This window comes from Strigops habroptila, chromosome 3, assembly GCF_004027225.2.
Source record: "Strigops habroptila isolate Jane chromosome 3, bStrHab1.2.pri, whole genome shotgun sequence".
NCBI lineage: Eukaryota > Metazoa > Chordata > Aves > Psittaciformes > Psittacidae > Strigops > Strigops habroptila.
Window position 1 is genome coordinate 41,580,933 of NC_044279.2, and position 25,910 is coordinate 41,606,842.

At 37.9% G+C, this 25,910-nt stretch overlaps 1 protein-coding gene across 3 annotated transcripts in view; it reads left to right on the forward strand.

Moving 5' to 3' along the window:
* SYT1 (synaptotagmin 1) overlaps window positions 1-25,910 on the forward strand; it is a 360,700-nt gene that overhangs the window by 59,838 nt on the left and 274,952 nt on the right. The window contains exon 2 of one of the 3 annotated variants that reach the window (XM_030478821.1): window positions 6,618-6,758. The exons of the other annotated variants lie outside the window; for them this stretch is intronic. The gene's annotated coding sequence lies outside the window, so the exon portion shown is untranslated. The remainder of the gene's footprint in view (window positions 1-6,617; window positions 6,759-25,910) is intronic. 3 annotated transcript variants of the gene reach the window in all.

Here is a 25,910-nt window from a genome sequence, read left to right on the forward strand (position 1 = left end):
AGTGCAGATGTCAGCATTATTTGTTCACTGATTCCTGCTCTTTACCACCCTCTATTACTATCTACAAAACTCTCAGAAGTATTATAGCTCTTTTTTTAATAGCATTTGTTAAATAAACAGTATTTGATATTGATTTTGCAGTTTATATAATACCCCTCACATAAATAGCAAAAGCATCAAAAGCCAGCCTTTTCAACGTGAGTCACTGGACTGTCAAGAATTTAGTATTAATATATAATACACTTTTTGAAGTGCACTGCAAATACAATTAGTATTTAAATTCTTCATATGTATGTGTGTCTGTTAAGACCACTTGTAACTAAAATTAGGTAATGGTCAGTGTATACAGTTTTGTCTATTACTGAGCCTGACCTAGTATACAGTCTTCCTCAGATTTAATGCTACTGCTCTTAACCATACTTTCCCATCTGAAATAATAATGAAATCGCCTAAATGTTTTAAACAGTGTAAATATTTCATGAAACCTGAGTTATTATTTCAGAGAGGTAGATGTGGAAGTAGAATAACCCTTTTGCAACTTCTTCAAAAAGCAAATCACGTGACCCAATCTGCAGTTTCTCTAACAAGTGCGTAATGTTTGTCTAAAACATTTCGTCTTGTTGGTATATGTTGATGCTCCTGGCTCATGCTGTGTCAGATGAGATTTTTGCCTGCTGGGTTGTATAGCATATGGGTGTGAGTCTCCTCCCAGAGACAGATTCATGCTAATCAGATTTGGGAATGGCAGTTATATATGGGGGCTGAGGAGAATATTTCAGCTAATGTTTGGTTATTGCTGCAACTTTCATTAATATGCTCCAGAAAGCAGGCATAAGTTTTGCATGGCAAAGAACTGTGGTTTTCAGAGAAATGTGGGTGAGATTTATGCATACACATAGTACAAGACGTAGAGAACATGCTGCTGTTTTTTCAGTCTCTGTACAAAATGGGTATCAGAGCAAACATGACAGCCAGACCAGATTAGAGCTCAACAGGAACAGTGCCAGAAAATCAGTAAACTTCATGCAACTCTGTACTTTATCATTCTTTTTTGTCTTTTCCAGGGAGGCTGTTTAGTTCTAACTGTATCGTTACCGTACAGGCTATTGCCTAGGCAACATTCCCACTGAGAAATGACCACAAGAAATTACTTTGTGTCATGAGTATATCCTTTGCATAATCTTATTTATATTCTCACTCAAGCAGAATGTATTTTAGATTTTATGTATATCCCTCGCACTGAAGGTGGCATAGTATCGTTTGCTTTAGGGGGCTGATTCTCTCCTTCATTATATCAGCTAGTGTAAATGGAAAAATTATGATTCTAACTCTCATACAGAGCCACTCAAGGCTTTCTAGTAAATAGATAAAAATGATACTTCCTGCCTAAAGATGAAGGGCCTGAGCCCTTGTGCTGATAAGGGAAAGGAGGGTGGGGAGGAAGGAGCAGATGGAAACATCTGTTGGGAGTCCCTTCCCACTGCCAGAGAGATGGGAGGAGAGCGTGCCCCGCAGCTGCTCCAGCTGCCCCACACTCCTTCCCAGTGTGTCACTTGAGGCCTCCCGGAAGGCAGGACAGCTTTCCAGGCAGAGGAGGCATTTGGAACTAGATGATCTTAAGGTCCTTTCCAACCCTTACTATTTGATGATTCTATGATTTTCCAACTAGGATCAGCTCTGGCTGTGTCTTTCAGGGTTGCTCAGAGCACCGGTGTGGTGAGTTGCCATAAGCGGGGCCCTACTAGTACAAGGAGCTGGGCTGCACACCTCTCAGGGCACACCGTCCCAGCACCGCTTAAGGGTGCTGGAGCGAGACTGTCACCTGGGACATCGACGATGCTGTGCTAGACTTGTGCAATTACGTCATTCTCACATGTAATTATTCTAGAAATAGATATTTAAGTACAGGTTTGCTCTACATAACAGAACACTAAATGCTAGCAATTAGCGTAACTGCTTTCTGTTGGGATATCTGGGGATACGGAATTGTAGAGGTGACCGATACTTTCTTTTTTTTTCCTAGGTACAAAATATTCCTTTAATTTCAAAATATTCCTTTAATATTCTTCAGTATCAAGTCTGTCTTTTCTCAGTGAAACAGGTTATTTTAATTTATAATTCACTGCAATTGTCAATAGCAGCAATTATGTAGGTGACAATGTAAGTTTACTTCATTAAGTTCAAAATGCATGGGAATTCAAATCGTACAGTGAATTTCTACTGTGATTTACCTTGACAAGGCCAGGCTGGACAGGCCTTGAGCAACCTGGTCTAGTGGGAGGTGTCCCCTTGCCATGGCAATGAGCGTGGAACTAGATGATCTGAAGGTCATGTCCAACCCAAACCATTCTATGATTTGATGACATTTCAGACATTTCATGATTCAATATCTTGCTTTTTACTTGTATATATTTAATATCTATAACTTGATCTACTACTGTCAAATAAACTGAATTAGGAAAAAGCTAGGTAACTGTTCAAATAATTTTGCTTGATGACTAGGTTAAAACCTGCAGAAAATACAGTGGAAATGCTTAACTTCTCCTTAAAATCTGTCTGCTTTCTGGTTTACTCATTGTTTTGCACATTAACGCAAACTAAAGCCATTATTAATTTCTTGGTCAATTTTCACAGTGGCAACATGGTTATCTCTCTTTTATTGTAGAGATACTTCACTGGAAAACATACTCTATAAAGATTCTTTTTAAACAAAACCAGTAGTATTACTTTTAAGCACAGTTGAAGTGCTAAGCAAAAAGAAATCAAAAGATATCCAGGTAAATAGTATCTCTCCAGTAAAAAATGCTATTCACATCCTGCACATTAGTTTTTTGAAAGGGAGCATCCATGTATCTTCCTTGGGAATTGAATAGCCAAGATAGATACCTCAAATTGATCCATATGGCCATGTTTCTTGGTCTGTCACAGAGCTCTGCTGACACAAAGGATTTTCACTTGAGCAAAGCACAAAAAGGCAGGTTTCTTTCTTTCTTTCTTTCTTGGGAAGGAATAAACTATTTTATTTGAAAAATCGTAGGAATACTTCTTAAAGTATTGAAACTTCCCTTGAAGTCTTGTAGGATCATGTAATTTAACATACTCAACTGTATGTACTTTAGAGAAGCAGCGCACCAACAACTTTCATTTAAAACCATTTATATCCATTATGTTTGAGCAATTTAATCTAAACCTGATTCTCTCCGCCCCCCTCTTTTTTTTCAAAAAAAAAAAACCCCACCAAAATTTAGAATACTAAGGCAATCAGATTTAATATATATTGCTTATTTAAAAACTGTTGAAGTGTTACAAGGTGTAATAAGATGGAATATCAGCCTAGGTGTTCCATTTTAATTTTGAATTATCCTGGGTTTGTGTCCATTCCTTAATATGCCCTGTACGTTTGACTGGTGGTTTAGCAAACACTATTTTTGCTTACCTTGGTGACTGTATTACCTTAGGTATTACATGTAGTTTGGTCGATTACATTCCATTACCAAATGTTGTGGTGTTTATAATGGCCAGAAAATCACTGAATAGTAATTTCTGCTGCAAATTATGTGGACTATTTTAAAAAAGACCCGTATTATATTATTTTTCAAGCAACCTCTGTGTCTTTAGATTATGCTCTTATTATAGTAACGTAGTAATATAGCAATATAGTTTGTCTTTTCATGACGCTAACACATTAAACGAAATGCTGAATTGAGTTGCTCATGCCATAGGGTGAGCAGAGGAGAACGTTTAGTTTGTGGCGTGGGGAGGCCTTCATGTGCATTAGCAGCTGCTTCTGGGCAGCGCCTCAAACAGCATTTGCCTAGGGAGCTGCATGTTTGCAGCAGCAAGGAACAGCTGCTCTCTTTGTGTGCTTTTGCAGCTCCCTTAACAACTGGCTGATTAGAGATTGAGCAAAAAACGGTGTTCAGCACAAACAGGAAGGTGTCTTGTGCTTCTGAAGTGTGCACGTGACACGGTGAGAGGAACAGGAGATGCGATAGGAAGAAACATTGTCTCCCTAAAGAGATTTGGCTTTTCAGAGCCATGGAAAATCGGTTTTGCTTATGTCATGGAAAAGTCACGACTGCAAACCCATCAGCAGCTTGTTGGAGAAAATAAAAAGAAATGAAAGAAAAAAATCAAATCCTGATCTGTAATGCAGGCTGAGACAATGTTTAAGGGCTCACTGCTGTGAATTGCTATAATTAATATCGGCATTCCTTAAAGATGTTTAATTCCTTCTATTATGTGAACACATTCTTTGAGGTGAGCACCAGTAGTTCAGTTTGGAGGTTTTGTGTGAGTTCTGGTGTGAACAACGTGCATCAGATTAATTACTAGAGAGCTAACCTTGATCTTGTGGGTTGTTTCCAAGCATTGTCCTGGGTACTCGTGGGTTCCAGCTAAATTTGAGGGAACCCATGGTGGCAGATGCCTCCAGTTGGTGGTGAGCAGCAACCAATTTGCATTTACAGGGAATAGGAAAGGACAGGGTCAATGAAACAGCTGCTTTTGGCATAGGGCTCCTCCCCATTAATCCAGCTATCCAACTGACATGCCTTTTGGCAAGAAAAATAGCAGAAGATACATGCTGGTTGAATGGAGAGGTGTGAAGTAAAGCAGTCTTGCTTATAGGTGCTAGGGATTGCTGTTGTACATTAGCTGGTCACCTTATGCCATCGCCTTCTCCTGTCAGTCTCACATGGAAATGGCAACAATACTTGCCTTTACCATGAAGATGCTGTGATGACTACATTAAAAGAGAATTTAGATATGTTTAGAAATCTTTGGTGACCCTCAGGCCACAAGCCTGCAATTAGCCAAAGAGGTTTTTTTTCTCTGAAAACTGTTTTAATTATTGGCACTTTGTCTCTGTCATGCATAATCAGTGTGGCCCCATTTGGTTCAACTGGAGCGGCCTCTGATGGGCAAGTAAACAGCACTTTTATACTATGGAATAAATTGTTGGCACCCATTGCTAATTCAGAATTAGCATTATTTAAAAATCCTCAGCGATATAATCCTGCCCATGGCTGCTCAGACTACTTCTGTGGTACAAAAACTATTGTAGAAAGTAAGGCAAGTGTGGAGGATGGTTCTGAAGCCTCCCTTTCCTGCCACCCCCTTCTGCATACGAGGAGTCCTCCCTCAAAAGCCAAACTTTCAGTATGACACAGTCCAGGCTGTTACAATGAGAGAACACACAGCTGTCAGGTAGCAGGTATTAATCATGCCAATATTCAGCAAGCCATGTCCGAGAGCTTTCTTGTTCCTTCGAGCTTAATATGGATAAAGCCAATAGAGAAAAAGAAATTGGAAAAGGTGGCTTCACTGATAAGAAAACCTACCATAAACTTTGAATTAGTGACAGTGTATGCCAGATTTGCCTCTGGAGTGTTTCATTAGTATTGTGTACTGCCTCTACTGCATGTTAGCTTTCTGCTGACATGTCACCTGAGATAACAACATCATCTATTTAACGGACCCAGGAAAGAAACAAATTAGTTTCCCACTGTCCTAAGAAATATGTGAGTATTCAACACATTCACAGTATTTCCACACTCACTGGAAATTGTTCTATGTTTATGATTAAGACATTTTTTCTTTGTAAACAACAACAAAAAAATACTATTTCTTTTCCCAAAATCATATGACAGATTGGATCTGGGGGATAAATGTCATTCAGGAGGTGAAGCAATATACAGTAACATTATGGGACCAGCTGCTTGCTTTGTGTAGTTTTCTATGTAGACTGCTTTAGCAGAGACCAACAAGGGTGAAACCAATTAGCTGATTAGAAAGTGCCAGAAATAAGAGAGAACACTTAAGTGGCAATATAAGTTCTCCAGTCATTTTGCTCAGCAACACCGATCTAAGGATATCTAGGGAAATCACTGAGCAGTATACTGTGCGTAGGATTATATTTATCCAACACCCTTTTTTTTTAAGTCTTATTTAAGAGATTCTTGATGAAGCTGCAATACTAAACAAGTACAAAATTCTGCAGATGAAATGATAAATGGAACAGCTGAGCATTGATCAAGTCAATACTCAAGAGCTACATAAAAGAAGGCAAGCTCTAAAACTGAACATTTTAATAGTTTTAGAGTAACATGAGAGTTATTTTTTCAAGTAATATCTCATTTAAATGTAAATTTGGGGTTCAATTATCAAAGTTATTTTTTAAATCATTCTACATTTCTAGGGATCTAGGATCAAAGTCAATATATTGCACTTGCAAGCCAGCTTTTCAAGAATAGGCTGTGATGAGATGTGAATTACCTTGAAGGTAGCTCTCAGAGCAAATACTAAAATAATTAATAAACAGAAAGTGGATTCTGGAGAACTCCTTGTTTTAAAAATACAGTCTGTACTTTTCAGCTCTAAAATGGGCTCATGAAAACTATAATTTATCAGTTTCTGTCTCGACCGGTGCAGAAAAGCCCAAGGGCAGGAGAGAAATTGGAAATGATGGTCGGTTTTGCACTTAAATGGTGCAAAAGCACAACAGCACATCCCATGACACCACTCATGTCAGTGAGCACGGAGCAGACTATGTCTTGGATAGGAGAAATGAAGCCAGCTGAGTATAGACAGAAGCATTTATTGCTCTCTCTTTGCAGGCAGCACGGTGACCGCAGCGTAGCTGTTAATACATGCCCTTGAACCCTGCTAGAGCAGAATGTCTTTCATTAAACTCGGCACACACATCCTAGATCTACATGAAGCTCTGAAGGATGGATGTCTCTGTAAGCCAAGTCCAAGTAGGTTTTGCAAGTTTCATGATAAAAGGGGGTGAAAAACATCTTATTCAGAGCCCAGGTGAGAATAAAGGCACTGACTGTATTCTTTTAATCTCTTAACAGATTATAAATCCGTATTATAACTTCACTGCAGTTCAGAAAGTATTTGGGAAAATATACTGTCATACTAATAACAGAGGCACAAACGTTTGAATACCTATATGTTCAGGGGCAATATCGGAGACAGAGTGTACCATGTCTTATAGTCAACCAGATAATTGCTTTTCTGAGCTGGAAGTTGCTTGTAGTAGTTGTTTTATTCTTTTTTTGTATTTCCCGTACAAAGGAGTGGGGTCTCTGATGTTCCTATTAATTTTGCCATTCCTCATGTACAGTATGGCTATGGGTCAGAAACAAGTTCTGTCACTACTGGTAATATATATTTTCTCACTGTCTATTTGGGTTTTGATATAGGTGGTTTATTATGGATTTATTTAAAATAAGATTTAAATAACCTATAAAAGAAGTAACTATTACAGTAGGCAACTGAATCTAAGGCATGAGGTTGTTCTGGGAAGTGTACAGTTGATTTAGAAGCATGATGTCTAATGATAGCGTATCGATTTGCAAACTAATTTTGGGAGCAGTTTACAGCCCTTCCAGTCAGCTGCCTGGAGCTGGTGAGTGCTCCAACAGTCTGGCAATGCAAAACATACAGGATGGGAAAGTGCGCTGCTGTTAATGACCTAGATGCTGAGCTGGGGACAATTAGTGAGGATGCTGTTGAGTCAACAGCTGTATTGCTAACTTAGCTTTGAAAATTCCTTATTAAGCATCTCCTATGATGGCTTTCCCAGCCACTTCTTGGCTCTTCATTTGGTCAAATAAAAGAGTCCTGACCATATCATAAAAGAAAGGACTGCCAAGGTCTCGCTGACAGTTATTCCGTCTTGCTTCTCAGTCATTTCTGTTCAGACAAATGAAAAGGTTACTGTTCCTTCAATATCCCTTCACAAGGGTCTATGATAATTGAACTGTCTAAATTCATGTATCTAGTTCGATTAGACTCTTTCTTTACAAAAAATAAATACTTCACTTTTGTCAATTCTTACCTCCTTAGGAATAAATCGCATGTGTGAGCCTGTCCTGGAAAGTGGCTGTTAATGAAAGAGTGGCACAGATATGCATGGCATTACAAAAGCTCTTTCTTCCTTCTGATCATCCAGACTGCATCAACTAAGTGCATCTTTTATATTATGTCTTGATAGTTATGTAAAAACAAAACAAAGTTTATTCTGCCTGCAAAATTACTATGTCTTTAAACAAATAGGAATGTATATATCTGTTGAGAAGAGGATAAGTTATAGATTTGTGATCTGAGAAACGGAATTCTTCATGGCTGATTCTGGATGGTCTTTTTCCTGTGTATTTTGGTTCATTTAAGGCAGAGTTTATACTTAAGTATATGAAAATGTCACTTAACAGTTCAGTAATAAAATGTAGTTGAAGTGGAAAGATCACAAATGTCCCAGGGGCATGCAGTGGTGAATTCCTGAAAAAATTACAGAGATTGTTTTGATTCGCACATTTAGTCTATGGAAAACAGTGTATTATTATGTAAACAGCTATAGCTGCTCCTGAAAAATACTAGTTGCCAGCTCCAGCTCCTTACTGTTTCAAGTAGCACTTTATACTGGTCCACCTTATGAGCTTGTAAAGCACAGTGTGGCTAGCTGTTAGTCTGTGGAGGCGAGCTGCATTCATTTCTCCTATTCCAAGGCTGATCTAGGTTCTGATTTTTCTGAAGTTTAGACTTCTTTTATTCTTTAATTTACAGCCTAACTTTATTAATGGCCATCTTATATTTATTCTTTCTTGTGCCAGCTGTGGCCCCTAGACTGAATAATTTTTTTCTTTTCTCCTTCACTGTTCAGTTCCCTGGCATATTTCTTCTTGGCTTTCATTTCACCAGACCAGATATGCTTAAGCACTTTTTGTCTCTTTTTGTCAGTTAGATCTTTTCCATTTTTCCGATCATGTTGACGGCCTTTTTTCTGCACCTCTTCCAATTTCTTATTGTTCTTTAACATGACTAAACATGATTTCTGTGGCATTTTAAAAGATGCCAATGATTAGATTTCCCCTACATCTTGTTCAATAGTATCAGTATTTCCTTCTTTCCTGAAAAATCTTGTTTGATGCAGCTTAGAGTTGCATTGTGCATATAGCACTAACAACTCAAATCCTATGACTGATCCTTTTCCACCTCAGTCATTTTCAACTTCATGATCAACTTCCGGCATATGGAAGAAATGTTTTGTTAAGTCCTTAGGGACTTAATGGCCTTACCATATGTGTGATGGATTTTTATAAGCCATTTATATTATTTGTATTCTCAAGGTCATAAATTTCTTTGCATATGGATCTTCCTAATGCTCCTCAGTATTGGTTATCTCCCAAAAAAAGAATTAGCATAAGATTTCACCAGTGTAGTATTGATACTTTGCGAAGGTCATTAGGAAAATAACAAGATTTCTCCTAAGACTGATCATGAAAAACTCTTAATAGCTTCCCTCTAGCCTGAAACTTCTCAACACTAAGCACTTTCATTTTCCCTTTAGTTAGTTTCTTATTGACCTGATATTTCTGGTATTAATCCTAATTTTCTGTAGACTGAGTAATGATTTCCCATGTGGCACCTTATGAAAAATGTTTTCTGAACTTCAGATATACGAGGTCTCTCACATTCCCAATGTCTGATAAACCCCAGAACCTTGAAGAAAGTTATTGAGTTGATGTTGATGTTATTGATTGCTCATCTTCCTTGACCTGCATGTCTTTCAATATACTTTCTCTGAGAACTTCCTTTAGAAACATACAACATTATTCGAAAAGTGTACTGAAATCAGGCTTACTGGCCATCCGTTGCTCAGATGCTTTTTCCTGTCCTACTTTGCTGCTCTATGCTATTCTACTCTCTTCTATGCGTATAGGACAAGATAGCAATCTTGCTACCTGCAATACCTTTTTCCTCTTCTTTCAGAATTTGGGCTGGAGGCTGTCCTGTCACCCTCAGCTTCACATTCTTAACTTTTCTTCTGAGTTCTATTATTAATATAACTGATAATGTCTAATTTTTACTCCTGTTGTCCCTCTTCACCCCTTTATGCAGTATTGTCAGCGTAATCCTAAATTCTGTACTATCTATCTTTACTGCATTGTGATCCCTTTCTCATTTTTATTGTTTCAATTTTATTCTTATAGGTGAAAAATTGTTAGTATTTGTACTTAAGTACAGGGTTTATCTTCACTTGTTATCATCATCTACTTCAAGCACCATGGGAACAAGATTAATATATTTATTACTAATTCCACCCCTGTGTATATATATGTATGTGTTATATGAAGAACAAATATTTGGAGTAATAAAATATATTTAAATCAAACAGCAGGAGTCTCTAGATTTTTGTACTTATATCCATACACAAAACTTTGAAGTAACCTTTTACTTATAATACACTCCATATACATAGGGTTAGGCAGATATTCAAAGGAGCAGCAGAAATTATTTGCTTAGGTTTTAACATAGCCTAACCTGTGCAAATAAAATGAAAGAATAGGTTTAAAACTTCATATTACAATCTATGTTAAAAGATTGCATTGGCTTCTCTTTTGTGTGTTAAGTCAAGTTAGTGTTCCGATTAAGTGGGTTTTAGGAAGACTGAAAGGAGGAAATGGAAAATGCCAGTCAGATGGTAGTTGGTAGGCTGTTCCCCAAAGAGAAGTTGAATGTGTGAAATCAATAAAGAAGAAATGAAGCACTCACTCTGGAATGAAAACTTAGAAGCTGAACACAGCAGAAAGTAATGCAAGAGAAGAAATGAGTGAGGAAGGTCATTGCTAGCCAGGCATGGACAGAGGAAGTGAGAGCCAGGCAGATTAGGGGCTTAGATATTTCAGTGGGTAGAACTAAGTTAATAAAATCAGAATCATAGAATGGTTTGGGTTGGAAGGGACCTTAAAATTCATCTAGTTTCAACCCCCTACCTTCTACTAGGGATACCTTCTACTAGACCAGGTTGCTCAAAGCCCTCTCCAAGCAGGCCTTGAACACTCCCAGGGATGGAACAGCCATAACTTCTCTGGGCAACCTGCTCATGTGTCTCACCACCTTACTATGAAGGACTTCTTCCTAATACCTAATCTAAAGATCCTCTCTGTCAGTTTAAAGCCATCCCCCCTTGTCCTATCACTACATGCCGTTGTAAAAAGTCCCTCTCCAGATTTCTAGCAGGCAACTTTGGGTACTGGAAGGCTGTTCTAAGGTCTCCCTGGAAGCTTCTCTTCTCCAGGCTGAACAAGCTCAGCTCTCTCAGCCTGTCCTCGAAGGAGAGGTGCTCCAGCCCTGTGATCATCTTTGTGGCTCTTCTATGAGGAGAGGAGTGACTGGAATTTCCCGCTTAAAGCAATATGGAAAGAGTTGATTCTATGATTCTGTAAGGGGAGAAAAGGAAGAGGAGAAAGATTTTGAGCCTGAGAAAGACATATATTCGCTGAAGGCAACCACAGCTTCAGTGATGCAACAAAATACAAGACTAATATATAAATGATACAGTGTACTAATACACTAATAATTTGTTCAGCTGTGATCAGAAAGTGGCAGTGTACAATTCTGGCTGTGTTTGGGTGAAGTGAAAGAGGTTGAAAGGAAAAAACAAAAGTGAGAGGTCAAAGTTTAATTTTAATTTCGTTTTTTTGTTTGTTCACCCACCAGAGTAACTTATGCTAACTTTTTTGACCTCCATTGTCTGTATGATATGATTGTTAGTGCGAGTCTTTTTTGCCTTTTGGAATGAGTACAGTATTTTTTAAGCTTATGAGTAATTCAGATACTCCATGATGTGTTGCATTATTTGCCAGATGATGGGTCACTAATGTAATCCAGCTTGCTGTCTCAAAAGAAACTAGTTTAATTCTGATAATTCAGTACTAAGAAATATTCCAGCTCCTTTTGCATGGATTTTGATAATAGATGCTGTAATCATAGTGTTAGAACTCTTCAGTATATTAATTTAATAATACAGAGCAAAGCCCGCAACTGCTGGTCTCAAGAGATCATAGGGTTTCTTTTGAAGTTTCTTTTCTTTTTTAGTGACTTGCTTTCTATTAATTTGGCAAACAATGTCATTTAATTACATCTGATTGGCCAAGAAAAGGATTGTGAAAGCGTCATGGGTTATTTGGGCTTCTGTGCATGAGTGTGTGTGTGCACGTGTTTGCCAGATTTCTGTTGAATAACATCTATGACAAGAGGCTAGAATACAGGTGTATGTTAGAACAGAGGTGGTCAAGCTTTCACAAAGCTCTGCTGGCTCCTTTTTGTGGCTGGAAATCGGGTGAAACTTAGAACAGCCCTTAACTTGCTCAGGACTGCATACAGTAAGCAATCCATCACAGTGCCTCTTCATCCCCTTTGAAGTACCAGCTCATTCTTCCAAGCAAAAGTGAAGGAGCTGTGATAGACCTATAGCTTCTAGGCAGTTACTGACTGTTCTTGAATGGTAGAAAACAGTTCAGAGTTTTAAGGAAACTGAGAGTCTAATCTTACAGACAGTGCCAAGCAGTCTATATTTGGGGAAATAAGTAGATAAAAACTTTAAAACAGAAGCTTATTTTTTGTGCTTGTTGGAGTAACTGATGAAACTCCCACCAATTTCTACTACAGGACTACTCTAACACTTAGTCAAGAAGCATATATCCATCATGTAGGGTGTTCATTGTATGCAATGACAAAGATGCCACTGGCATAGGAGTCCAGTTTAAGACAGGAGACAGCAGAAGGATGTAACAGTGAAAGAGATGTAAATCCAGAATATCGATTTTGTAGGTCAGTTCTGATCATATCCAGAGTTAAACAGCTTATTTCTGCAGCCTTTGTGGTTGATAGGGTTTAGCCAGGTTAGTAGTACTACTCACTGCTTTAATAAGTACTGTTCTTTGCAGATGCTGAGTCGAGGCTCTAAAATTGAAGTCAGAAGCCACTGTTTGGATTTTTTAAATTTTAGTGGCCTCTGTGCCATTGAGAGGAATCAGGAAATGTGGCTTCATTCCTTGTAAACATTGGTTTAGTTCTCAGCTATTTCTTCCACAGAACTTTCATTTGTACCCAAAAATAATTAAGGAAGGTTATGAAATACATGTCACAGTCTGCATTATTAGCAAACTCTTAATACTGTTTTTATTAGGAGAATGTATTCTCTGTAAGCAATTTGTTGCTCTCATTTAAGTATTTAAAGGATCTTTCTAAGGGTTAGTTAAGCTATATGGTGGGGGGAGGGAGGAGGGGAAATTGCACAACAAATAGGTTCCCAGAGGGACAATAACAAGAGGTAAGAAACCCTGTTACAGTAATAAAAGGTTTATAGCTATATGGATCTATATAGGACTCTTACGCAAATCTGTTCTCTCATAAATCAATGAAGATATTGGATTTAGGTGAAGGATGAAGATACTCAGCTGACTAGATTTCCAGCTATATTAGTAGTTAAGTTAGTGCAAAGGAATTACATAGATCTTTAAGTGATTTAAAGGAATAGGATAAAAATGCTCTTTTATCACAATGGCATGCCAGCTTAATGAGTAATATTGAGAATGGTTGTAAAGAAACAGTATGTAACAAAATAAATTCTCTTCACACAGCTTGAACAATGTAATTAAAACATAAAAGCTATTTATGGAAAAACCTGTTGTTAAAACTCAATTACAATAGCTTGTTTTATTATGCTCTTTCATTGAAAGACAATAAGGATTGGTATTCAATTTTCCTGTTTTTGACAAAAATGCTATTGAGTTTTTGTACATGGTCATTTTGTTCTTTTTCTCCGCCCATCTACATATTTCACCTTTAAATTAAGAGCTTTTTTATTTATTTATTCCCCCCCCCCCCCCGAAGTAAGTGGGTCATTTTTATTTACTGCCAGCAATTTGTAAGTTGGAAGTAAAGGTTACTCTAGTTTCAGTCACAGCTCTATGAAAGCTCCAGTATTACCTGCTGCAGTAAGCTTCTGTGGCAGCACACTGCTCTCTTCTCCAGCACAGCTCATTGGATGTCCGTGTCCTCTGCCACCTACCTGAAGGTGGAACATCCTGACCAGAGATGTTCAGTTCTCATAATAGTTTTGTTCTGAGTATGGCTTTCAAAGAATACACAAACCCATGGAGAAACAGTGATGGATATAAGTATACCCAAGATAGTGGATGGATTTTTTACAAGGGTATGTAGTGATAAGTGTTCAATATTTTCAAATAGGTACATTTAAACATAAGCTCTACACAAACATGACATTGTGACTAGATAATATGTCACTGCTACACTGGTTTGTTTGTTTGTTTGTTTTTCTACTGCCTCGATAATTATTGTGGTGAGATGATCTCTTTATTTACTGGCATTCTGTTGAATCATACCAGTAATTCACCTGAAATGACTGTCTTATGGGGTCTTACTGCTGAGATTGTTTGAATGCTAATGTGGGTTGTAATTAATCAATAGTGATTGTGCAAAACATAAAGCATTTATATGATCTTCATAACTGACATCTAAATTTTCCACAAGAGACAGCCTGAAACAGTAGCAGAGCTTGGCCTCGCAACTCTTTGTTCTAGGCTCATCCCATTTGATGTGCTAGCATGCGTGCCTTAAAGTAGCTTCCGAGGTGACTTGTTCAGATGTGTCATTTGAACTGAGTATAGTTTTGCATGCTCCTGTAGTGTATATATATATATATAAAATACCAAAAGCAATAGTAAGTAGCATACAGCAAAAATTGAAATATTATTCTTTTCTGCTAATCTTCCAGAAACAAAATTTTAATGTGTCAGTGAATATTATTTATTGAAATATCATTTTGAGGAGTTAATTAAGAAAAGGCTGTATGTGCTTGTTGAAATCGTGTTTGGGTTCCTGTCTTTGTATAAAATACAGTGTTAAGCTTCTCCCAAAGTTAAGGGTAAGTGCATTTTTCTTCTCAGCTCTTCTTTATGTTTTGTCTTTACACCTTCATTCAGATGCAAGTTTATAGCTTACATTCTCTGTTCTAACATTCTTACTGAACTGTCTGCTTGACAGAAATTACAGTAGATTTTCCAACAGAAATGGGCCATGTATGTGGCAATTCCGAAAGTAACCAGGTACTATGTCCTAACTTTTCAATGTCAGTAGCATTTTTAAACATTTTGGTTTATTGCTATAACATTTTTCTTTCTTTTGACTGCATATTCACTGTGAAGGTGGTGAGGCATTGCAAGAAGTTGCCTAGAGAAGTTGTGGCTGCCCATACCTGGCAATGTTCAAGGCCAGGTTGGATGGGGCTTTGAGCAACCTGGTCTAGTGGAGGGTGTCCTGATCTTTAAGGTCCTTTCCAACCCAAACCATTTGATGATTCTGTGATTCTATGATTTGCAGAGTTCCCAGCAGACCGAGACTCTGATCTTAACTGAACCTCGGGATTCAGCTGAAGAAGGAGTATTACTTACTTGGGGAAAATGTGGCAGAGGAGGATCTGGGATCTCATAAGTACACATAAGATGAAGTAACCAATTCCCTCCTCACTGTCCTCCTCCTCCCAAAAATCAAGCTACCAGCAAATAGAAGAACGCTTAAAAAAGATTCATTACATCCTTAATTCCTTAAATGAACAAGTGAAACCAAGTGGTTAGCAAGTTCATTAGTGTCATTTTATGTCAGCAGTGAGATAAACCTACAATACTGTGACTACAAGAAATGATCTTCTGAATGGCTCATTTGTAACTCAGGATTCTTAAGAGTGAGCCAAACCCTGAAATCATGTGGAGGGAAAACCTTGGTATATTATAAACACTGAGTAGTAATATATTGTATGAAGGCAGTACTCTAAAACTGTTCATATGCCAGGAAGAACAACCTTGCTATTGCACAACTTGGAGATGAAGCCGATTCTGTTACCTAAGGTGTTATTTTGTCAAAAGATTTAGAGAATAGATTTTTATGCCCTGATTTTAAGGTTTGCTATATTGCTTTGAATATTAAATTTTGACAGTTACCTTTTGGAAAATGAGATTTCTGATTGACATTGTTAAGGATAATGTTAAGAAATATCTGGAGGTGACCAAAGCTGAAGGGAAACATATAGTAGGTTTTACTGAAGTGACTAAGCATAAGAGGTGCCTGGCTGCATGTAAGTCCATGGAGATAAGGTGCTTACTTATTTAGATGCTTTTATAAACTCCATTAGGTGCTTTTGTGCATCTTTAGACATCTATATACATCATCCACTGATCTAAATGAACTAGTGCAAACACTGGCAACATTTACGCTGATGCTTTGACTCAAATCAGTGGGCTCTGTTCATAATATATGCCTTCATCTGAAATTACTCTAGGTGTAATCGGTTTGGTTGTCAGCTGACCAAAAAAAATTCAACTGAAAAATTACATTTGAAGAGGACTAATAAATGTATTTTAAAGACGGGGAGACAAAAAAGTAAAATTGCTTCCATATGACACAAAGCTATTAGAGGTCTGATAAATCTGGATTAGTTTCATCTATAACAATGGCTGATACTAAATCCTTGGCCAAAAAAATAGATAATCGGAATCACACAATATACAGCTCTTCAGTTTGGCATTGATTTCACAATACAATAAAACTTATCATTTGTAAGCTTGTCTGGTTTTCAGACAAAGAATGAGAACAATTTGATCTGTCCTGGTATATCAGACAATATGGTGCACGTGGTTTAAAAACAGAACAGTTAATCAAGCAAAATTTTACTTAAACTACCTGATGATTCATCATCCAGTTCTGTGCACACTGTCAGTTGTGTCTTTCTGAGCAATTATTTATAAAATATTTAAATAGCCTGGACAGCATGTGCAATTGCTGAGAATTCTATTGTATTTTGAATTACTTCTTCGATTTGTTTCGGTTCAATATAGACTGACACCACCGCAGTGAGTCAACCTGCTGTTTACTTGAATGCAATACAATATTCCATTTATACTGGAAATTAAGTTTTGCCTCGAGTATTATTTTGGCCATGTTACAACATTCCTGAAGTAAACTTTGAGAGGGCATGAAAATCAGAATTACTTATTTAATTATATTTCCCCTTCTTTTTACTTATGTATTATCACAAACTTTAGTTGTGTTTATATCCGTAAGGGCTGTTATTAAGCTCTTACCTGTATGACACCCATTCAAGCACAAAACTGCCCAGAAATACTAACAGAATATGACAGTGTAGTTCCTTAGTGGGCTGGGTGCTAGTTGGATTTTTTACAGAAAAGGAAGAAATGTATAGAGTAGAAGAGAGATGTCAAACACACCAAGAATGAGATCATCAAGAACTGGACAAGCTGTGACAGGCTGTAAATTAAGGAGAAGAAATTGGAGAAAGACCTCCAAAAAAATAAGGGAGAAGGGTGGTGATAGTTATGGACATGAGGTGTTTATAGAATGCGTAACATACCAGCTGGAGCAGAGACAGTTAAATAATTTTTCTTGTGCTGGAATTTGGAGAGTGGAATGTCAAGGGGGTGGAAATAAGACTGGTGGCAGCGGATGTGACATCTAATTTGAGGACTGTGACCTCAATAGCTACACTGAGACTACATGACTAGTGCTTTTTGGGATCCTGGTTGCCTGTTCATCTGTGTGCCTGAAAACCTGGGTGGAAATGATAGGAGAAAGAAAATGGGGAGAATTGCATGTGGTTAGATCTCATCCAGGCAAACTGAGACATCAGCTGTGATGCGTGTCTGTATTGGGTCTGGCTGTGATTGAACTAACTTTCTTCGTCACAGCTCATATGGTGCTGATTTAGATTAGTGACTAAAACAGTGTTGATAGCACACCGGTGTTTTAGCTGTTGCTGACCAGTGCCTGCATAGCATCAAGGCCTTCTCTTACTCTGCCCCCTGCTAGTAGGCTGGGGGTGTGCAAGAGCCTGGGAGGAGACGCAGCCAAGACAGGTGGCCCAAATTAACCAAAGGGGTATTCTGTACCTTACAATGTCATGCTCAGCAATAAAAACTGGGGGTAGTCTTTCTAAAGTAGTTGCCACTTGGAGGCTGAGTATTTGGCTGCTGGTGGAAAGTAAGGAGTGTCTGCTTTTCCTTCACTTGTGTATACTTTCTCTCTTGTTTTTTTCCTTCACTTATTAAATTAGCTGTATCTCAATCCACGAGTTTTTCTTGCTTTTGTGCATCAAATTCTCTCCTCTGTGCAGAGAAATGGAATGGCTGGCTGGGGCCTGGGTCAACCCACCACAATATCTGAAATTTGGGAGCCCTTCGGAATTCCACTGTTTAGAGATAGCCAAAAAGCTTCTAACTAAAAATGAAATGGTAGTGTCAGTTTATCTATAGTTAAAATAAAAATATTTGATTGAAAATTTGAAAACAAAAGGAGAAAAGAGTAGTATTGATACAAATGTTGTCTCATAAACTGATTATGTCAATGGCCATTGGGTTTTTTGAAGTTTTGTGGCACTGTGTTAATACTTCTCTGATAAGATCTTCTGCATCACTTAATATTCTGTTGGAGGTTTTCAGCAAGTGCTTGTTTTTATGACTCGTTATTAAACACCTTTTAAGTTTGATCACCTGATATTGACAAGCCTCAGGAAATCCTTAGAAAACTAAGTAGAATTTTCACATGTTTTTAATGGGTTTTTTTTAGTGGTATTTTTTAAGTGTTGGCTTGAAGGCTTATGGAACCATTGGTCATGACAGAAACGCTGTCCATCGTATGGGGACTATGCTGATGAGTGTGAACTTTTGGTAATTAATCAAGCAGTAGTAAAGTTGTATCTGGTTATTTTCTTCACTGTCTATTTTAGGTTTTGAGAGAAATAAAAGTGTCTACAGTAACATCCCATTGTCCCTCGGAATGTCTAGTTAGGAGAAAACCAAAAGGCAATAACACTGCATTACTGCATTTCACCCACACCCACACAGAGGCAATATGGACTGGTTTCCTTTTCTATTAGGTGTTTTATGTTTCCTTATAGTTAAGAAAGTAGTACTTCAAAGACAAATTAAAATAATTTTAAAATGGTATCTTTACCACATCCTGGCTAGTCTGGAATTATTAATTGGATATGAATACATTAATATTCATTTATCTATATGCGTATAATATACGTGAAAGTTAAAAATAGAAGATGCAGATTGAAAAAAAAATGTGGGCCTCACACTCTTTCCTCTGCCAAGGCAGAATTAACTGTGTTGTGTTTTTGTTTAAACTAACTTTCAAATCTCATATGTGTTACAGTTTATATCATTCCTGCTGAAAACCTGGTTGTGAGGTGGCTGTGATGTTCTCATGTTTTCCTGTTTCCAAATAAGTGCAACTGTAAAAACTGGTTATCTAAGCTGTGGTGCCTAATTGGACAATAGGAACTCCAAGCTTAAAATGCAAAGCGCCCCCACTCTTAAACGACTCTTTGTTGTAACTTACCATGTTTTGACTGCTGTATGTGTGCACCTATTCATTGCCTGAGTGTAGAGTTTTGGTGTATATTCTGACAAGGAAGCTTCCTGGATATTGGATGGAAAAGAAGTGATGACGAACTTTTTATTTGTTCTAAATATGAACACCGATTTTCAAGGGAGCAAATTAAAATCTTTATCTGATCCTTAGATGTGTGGGAGCTCTGCCTGCATGCATGTGATAAGTTCATGCTTTTTGAGATTTCTAATTTGATTGTATGTTTTTTTCCTGGTTTTATGACTACAACATTTTTTATTTTTATGTTCATAAGTCTTTGCCAGAGGAAATAGCAACCTTCCCTTTAAATGTTGCAGTTGGAAAATAAAGCTTTGCAAGTGAATTTGGTTTTGTTTTCCTTTGTGTATGTGAGAAGAATGGTAACTGGGCTCATCAAAGCTGTTTGTAGGGGGAAATGCTTCTTTCCAACCTAACTGGCTAATAAACTATTGTTTTGAAGAGAGTCCAACCTGAAATTATGTACAGCATCTCAATTAACTGTGAGCTCGTATTGCCAAAGCTTTGTGAAGATTGTTTTGTCATCTTAAAAAGGACAAGCAGAGTTTTCTAGCTACAGAGTGGCACATTGTACATCAGCTGGATGTCAGCAAAGAACATTAAACTCTTAATTTGGCATTGCAAGTTGTCAGCTGGTCACATCAGTTGACTTTAATAATTGCTAATTGAGCAAATACACAGATCTGGAAAACAGAACCTCAAAAACTTACCCTTCCTTTGTCACCTTGTTAGTTTTATGTGTTTTGGTGTTTGGGTTATTTTCACTTGTAGCATGAAAAAAAAAATGTTTAGTTTCCTTCTGCAGTGAGTTCTATACTATCAAATGGATCTTGTGTTTGATGTCTTTTATAAGTTGAAGGTCACACTCATAGTTTAAGCTTGAAATTGTTCCTTAGTAACAAGTGAATAAGTTGATCAGTATGGAATTGGGTTGGTAAGAGAGGTCAGAATGAGAGTTTGAGGATAGAACTTGGCACAATGTAAGGAAATCGTATAAAATTGGTGTTCACTCTGTAATGAACTATTGATTCTTATTTTTTATTGCATACTTTAGCATTCATGTGGAGGAAGAAAATTCATAGAAAAGCAAGATGTCTGTCAAAGTCTGCTTTTGCTGCAGTAGAAAAATTAATGTTAATGATCCAAGATGTAGCTAAAGCAAAAGAATGTTAGTAAGTAATATCTGTACATAAATGAAGTGGAAGTAGGAGGGTAAGAGTTTTACAGAATTTTCCACAAAGACCAGTAAGATAAGGTGGTACTAGAAATACTGGGTTTGGCTTCTGTCACTTAAGTGATAAGATCAAGAATGATACTTTTGCCAGTGCAAACTGAAGTGTGTATTTATTGCTTCCTGCTTTTGATTAGGAAATAGAGAAAGAGGCTAGAATTTCCTTCATTACTTGTGTGTAACTTTAACAAGAATTTCGGTCCAAAGTCTCCTGGGAAAAAATATCTCCAAAAGAAAAGTAAAAAAAATATCCTACTGAGACCAGACAGACTAGAAAACATGTATGACTTGAATAGCGACATGTGAGGACAGGCACATTTAAGTGTGACAACTCAAAGGTGTTGACCACATGTCATCAAGGCAAATTTTTTATAAATATCTAGCTATGTGCTACCATATGGACACCTAAAACAATATACAGGGAAAGAACACATTTGAAATTTGCAATTACCAGATCAGACAATTATAAGTCTTTGTGTCTACATGACTCTGTTCTACAGTCACTTCATGTTCTGCACTTGCTCTACCAGGTAAGATGAAGTGTAGTTCCTCCTAGTTTTCAGACTGTTGGATTCTGTGTTTACATTTGTCTGCCTTATACTAGCGTATACTATATAAGGATAGAAATTTGATCTAAAATTTATTACTACCTTTTTACTTCACCAGTTTCAGTACTAGGGAAGGTGGGCATGTTGAAATTACCTTCTAGCAGATTTTAATCCTAAAGTACTTACAGAATAACTGTTTGGAAGACTCAAATGAGTTTCACTTGTAGTATAGTTGTGAAGCTTTCTCGTGCATGTTTTTTGAATCATTTATTTTTCTAGATGACTAAGTACTTGTACTCAAGGTGCAGTCACCATACTACTAATGTGGCGTGGTTTGAGCCCGGCCGGTAACTCAGAACCACACAGCCGCTCGCTCACTACCCCCCTTCCTCCCCCTGCTCCCGGAGGGATGGGGAGGAGAATCGGAAGAATGTAACTCCCACGCGTTGAGATAAGAGCAGTCCCGCGACTAAGGTATAATACAAACCACTACTGCTACCACCAATGATAATAATGATTAGTGAAATAACAAGTGGAGAGGATACAGTTGCTCACCACCCGCCGACCGATACCCAGCCCGACCTGAGCAGTGATCTGGGCCTTCCGGGTAACTCCCCCCGGTTTATATACTGGGCACGATGTGCCATGGTATGGAATACCCCTTTGGCTAGTTTGGGTCAGGTGTCCTGTCTCTGCTTCCTCCCGGCTTCCCCTCCTCCCTGGCAAAGCATGAGACTGAGAAAGTCCTTGGTTGGAGTAAACATTACTTAGCAACAACTAAAAACATCGGTGTTATCAGCGTTGTTCCCAGGCTGAAAGTTAAAAAACACAGCACTGCACCAGCTACTAAGCAGGAGAAAAATGACTGCTATAGCTGAACCCAGGACATAATGGAACAATAGTCATGGTCATATTTAGTTTAAGCCATACAAATTTGTCGAGTAGAAATGGGCTCACATGCAATACTAGGGATCAGTGGGTGATGCATATGTGTCATGTAGTGTTTTTGACCAATTCCTGGAATATTAAGGAATCTGTTTCCTTGCCTTTGCTTAGGTAAAAGTATAGGTCAACTTCAGAGCATCTCTTGTTAGAATGGAGGAATGGTCCCGAGAACTCAGACCAGGGATTCTCATAGCCTGGGATCTGCAGAGTCCAGCATCCTGTTTCCAACAAGCCATAGGAGATTTCCAAAGAAGAGATTAATAGAGTGAGCATGTGTCACTTGTTTCTTGAAAATTCCTAGCCTCTGATTGTTCTCAGCTCAAGTGATTTCCTGAACCTGGTGTGATTTCTCTAACTCTCGATGAATCTCTCTTCCAAATTCGTGATCAGTATCCCTACACAACTCTTAAAAATGTTCTTTTACCCCCTGATATGTTTCTGAGAGTTTCATAGATCTTCCCACCTATTGGGCAAAGAACTACCTTCTTTTGTTTGTTTTGCACTTTGCTCCTACTATCCTTTATGGTTGCTAGTTTTCCTATATACATCCTATACCAAAGCGATACGAAAGTACAGTTTGAGCCCTCTGTTTTGATACACATTACTGCAGAAGATCTCAGAAACTCAGCTTTACAACTGAATTTATTTACGAACAGCTTTACAGAAGGAGAATATAATTTTTACAGCAGTGACAAGATAGACAGAAAATATCAGTTGATGCTTTTCATCACAAAACTCTATTGCATACCTGGCCTGTGTGGGCATTGTTCAGTAAAATGCATCGAAATCAATAATCCCATATTTTATTAGTACTGTGATAGGTGCTTATATTTAACGCAAGTTATGTTAGAAAGCTAGAAGGGCTGGATTTTGCTGATTGAATAGCAGCCAAGGTTTGAAATGGAAGGTCAGAAGGAGACCTGACACAAGTAATGCGGGCTGGAATGATGTCTGTGTATTACTTTTCTCATTTAAGGTATTTATCATGTAACAAACATTATAACATTTCTTGGGTTGAAGCTTAAAAACTGTGCTGCAGTGTAATTAAGAATCATTTGCAGTAAAATAAAGAGATCATCTCTACGTATGTCACCTGATAAATTTAGATGAAGGCTGACCGAAAGATCTTGCTGGTCTACAGTTGCCAGGTATTTAGACTCCTGTGCTTGTTGCAGAGTGGAGATAATTTTAATATGCTTCAGACTGATAGAAATTGGATTTGTTTAGTACAGGAGATAAAAATAGTCAGAAGTCAGTGAAAAAATAGTAAAGAAATATCATTACTGTCTTCTAGAACTAAAAGAAGTTTGGGGTTTTGTGGTTTCCCTTTTTTCTGCTGAATAGTGATGTTCCATGAAATTATTCAGTATCTTTCTGTGAGTCAAAAAATTCTGAACTTTAAAAAAGCAAAACCAAGATGTCCTTATATTGCGACCACAGGTAGTGTGTCTGCTTTCTTTCAGAAACATCAGATAATGTTTTTAAGTGAGAAAAAATAAATCTCAGCTGTCAGAAAATATAGATCTGAAGGCATTTTATCCCAATCATTTGTGGTAGAGAAGGCAGAAGTATGATATTGTAAAGTTGGTCAGATTGATACTTTTTTCTTTCTGAATCTGCTTGTTTTTTATATTATAACTGCAGGCAATCCAGTAAGTTTGCAGAATTAAATAGCCAGTGTAAATATGTGTTGCATGCAGAGCAGAATTATGCCTTTAGCCAAGAAATACCTGTCGAGGAGAAGCTGCCTGGTAATCCTCATTTCAGCTCAAATTATAGAACTGAACAGTTAATCTTTTCTGTGGACAGATTATTTTTTTCCCAGAAAGAAATGAGAACAAACTGATTTTATCCTCATTTTCCTGTGTTTCTTGTAGCATCCTTCATAAGGTCATTAACCTTTCTTGATAAGAAAGCCTTTTCCTACCATCTTTTAATACTTGCTACCTTCTTTCTCTCTGTCTTTCTGTGTTTTCCCCCAAATGTTCATACTATGGGGGAGGTCTCTGAGGACCAGAGTCTTGGTGGAGAAAGACTTGTTCTTTAAAAATATACCACTAGCTGAAGTATCTTTTCATGCAATTAAAAATGCAAGACACAAAATGCAAAACAAAACTCTACCCTTTTGTTTTCATTTTGCATCTCTATGGAAGATGCATAAAGATTTTCCAGAGAGACACTTAGTATTCTGGCAAGCTCTCACTTGTGATCCATAGACTGTTGAAGTGCTGACAGGTGCAGTATTATACAGAAATGCAAAGATTATATCGGTATTTCTATATGTATCCTGCAAACCTCTTAAACACTCTCATCTCTCCTTGCTACTCTGTTCTAGCACGCCCAAGCCATCTGCTTGGTTTTCCTGCCGCATTTGCTCTCATTAGTCATGTTCACATGTATTTCAGGCTGCTTAATTTCATTACGCAAAGTATTATGCACTGTTCATCCAATAAGTGAGAGAGGTTCCTTCTGCTCCCCACGGGACTTGTAAAAAGAAGTTTTGAATCTGTAAGAAAACCTGAAAATTCTTGTTGAAACATGGACAGCATTTCACTGTTACCTTTATTAACATACTAAAACTTACTTCATTGATAGAGTTATCTGTCTTTTCCTGACTCCCAAAGGCTAACTGCTGTCTCCTTAGAAATATTTTCTTCTAGCTAGGATATTTTAACACAGTTAAGATCTCAACACAGAACTATATATCACATTTAAAAATTTCCTTTTTGGTGGAGTTTGTTTTCCTGCCTAGTAGTGAGGTTGCCGTTTCTGAACAGAATGTGCTTGTGGCCATCCCTGTGAATATCCACTAGAATTAGCAAATTCATAAGCTTTTTAAGAGCATCAGGATTTGCGGAGGAAAGAGACATCTTTTATTGCTGAAGATGGAAAATCTCTGTTTGTGGTCATTGCTGAGTGTGCTCAAGCTTCTCGAACTCCTAAGGCCAACTATGATAAGCTCGTGGCATTCCCATGGACTCAATATATGTGTGCTGCAGGACAAAAAATACAGAAGAGTTTCCTGTGATGGCTCTTGATAACTCCTCTTTGTGATGGGAAGGCACCTGCCCCAGCAGTGGGATCCAGACCCTGCCGGGATCCCAGTGGGCAGAAGGGTACCAGTAGGGGAGAAAACTGGTCAGTGTTGGGCTGAGGAAGGAGTGGCCAAGGTTTGATGGGCACTGGATTAATAGTCTACCTGGAGAGTAGAAGTAAAAGTGGGACATGGAATGGGGAACTGGGACTGACCCAACAACGGTAAGAATTGGCAGGGAGCGCTAGGGAAGACAGATCTAATAAGGAACTGGATATCTGGACAGCAGACATAGAGCTGCCAACAGAACTGCCATTAGCATCAGCCATCATCCTAACTGGAGGGAACTGGGAATGGTTGAGAAATGATTCAGGAAGGCAGAAAAATGGAGTTCAGTGTGAGCTGTGCTTGGATATGTAGGAATATCCAGTATATACTGTGTGATCTAAAGAAAAAAGGGGGGGGAGGGGATGAGGATCCATTATTGGGTATAAAAAATTACTGGTTTGGGTTGTGGATTTTTTAATCTTGAAAAAAGTTCACCATGAAAATCATCATTATTTAATTTTGAGAATGTACTTTCTGTGGTATACAAATTAGAAATCATTTACAGACAGGAGGGATGGACCTAGGCACTGGATAAGCATGGCACCCCACAAGAAATAGTGACTCAGAGACTGTCATAAAACCTCAGAAAGAGGCTGAATTAAACTATGAGTGCTGGACATTGCTGCAATGTTCTTTTTTTAATGTGGCTTGCATCTAATGTGTTTAATTTTACTTTGTTGTTTTGATAAATATATTCTATCCAGACAGCCACAAGGTACAAAATAAATGTTGACTCTGAAAGCTGGAATGTTTTTAACCAGCT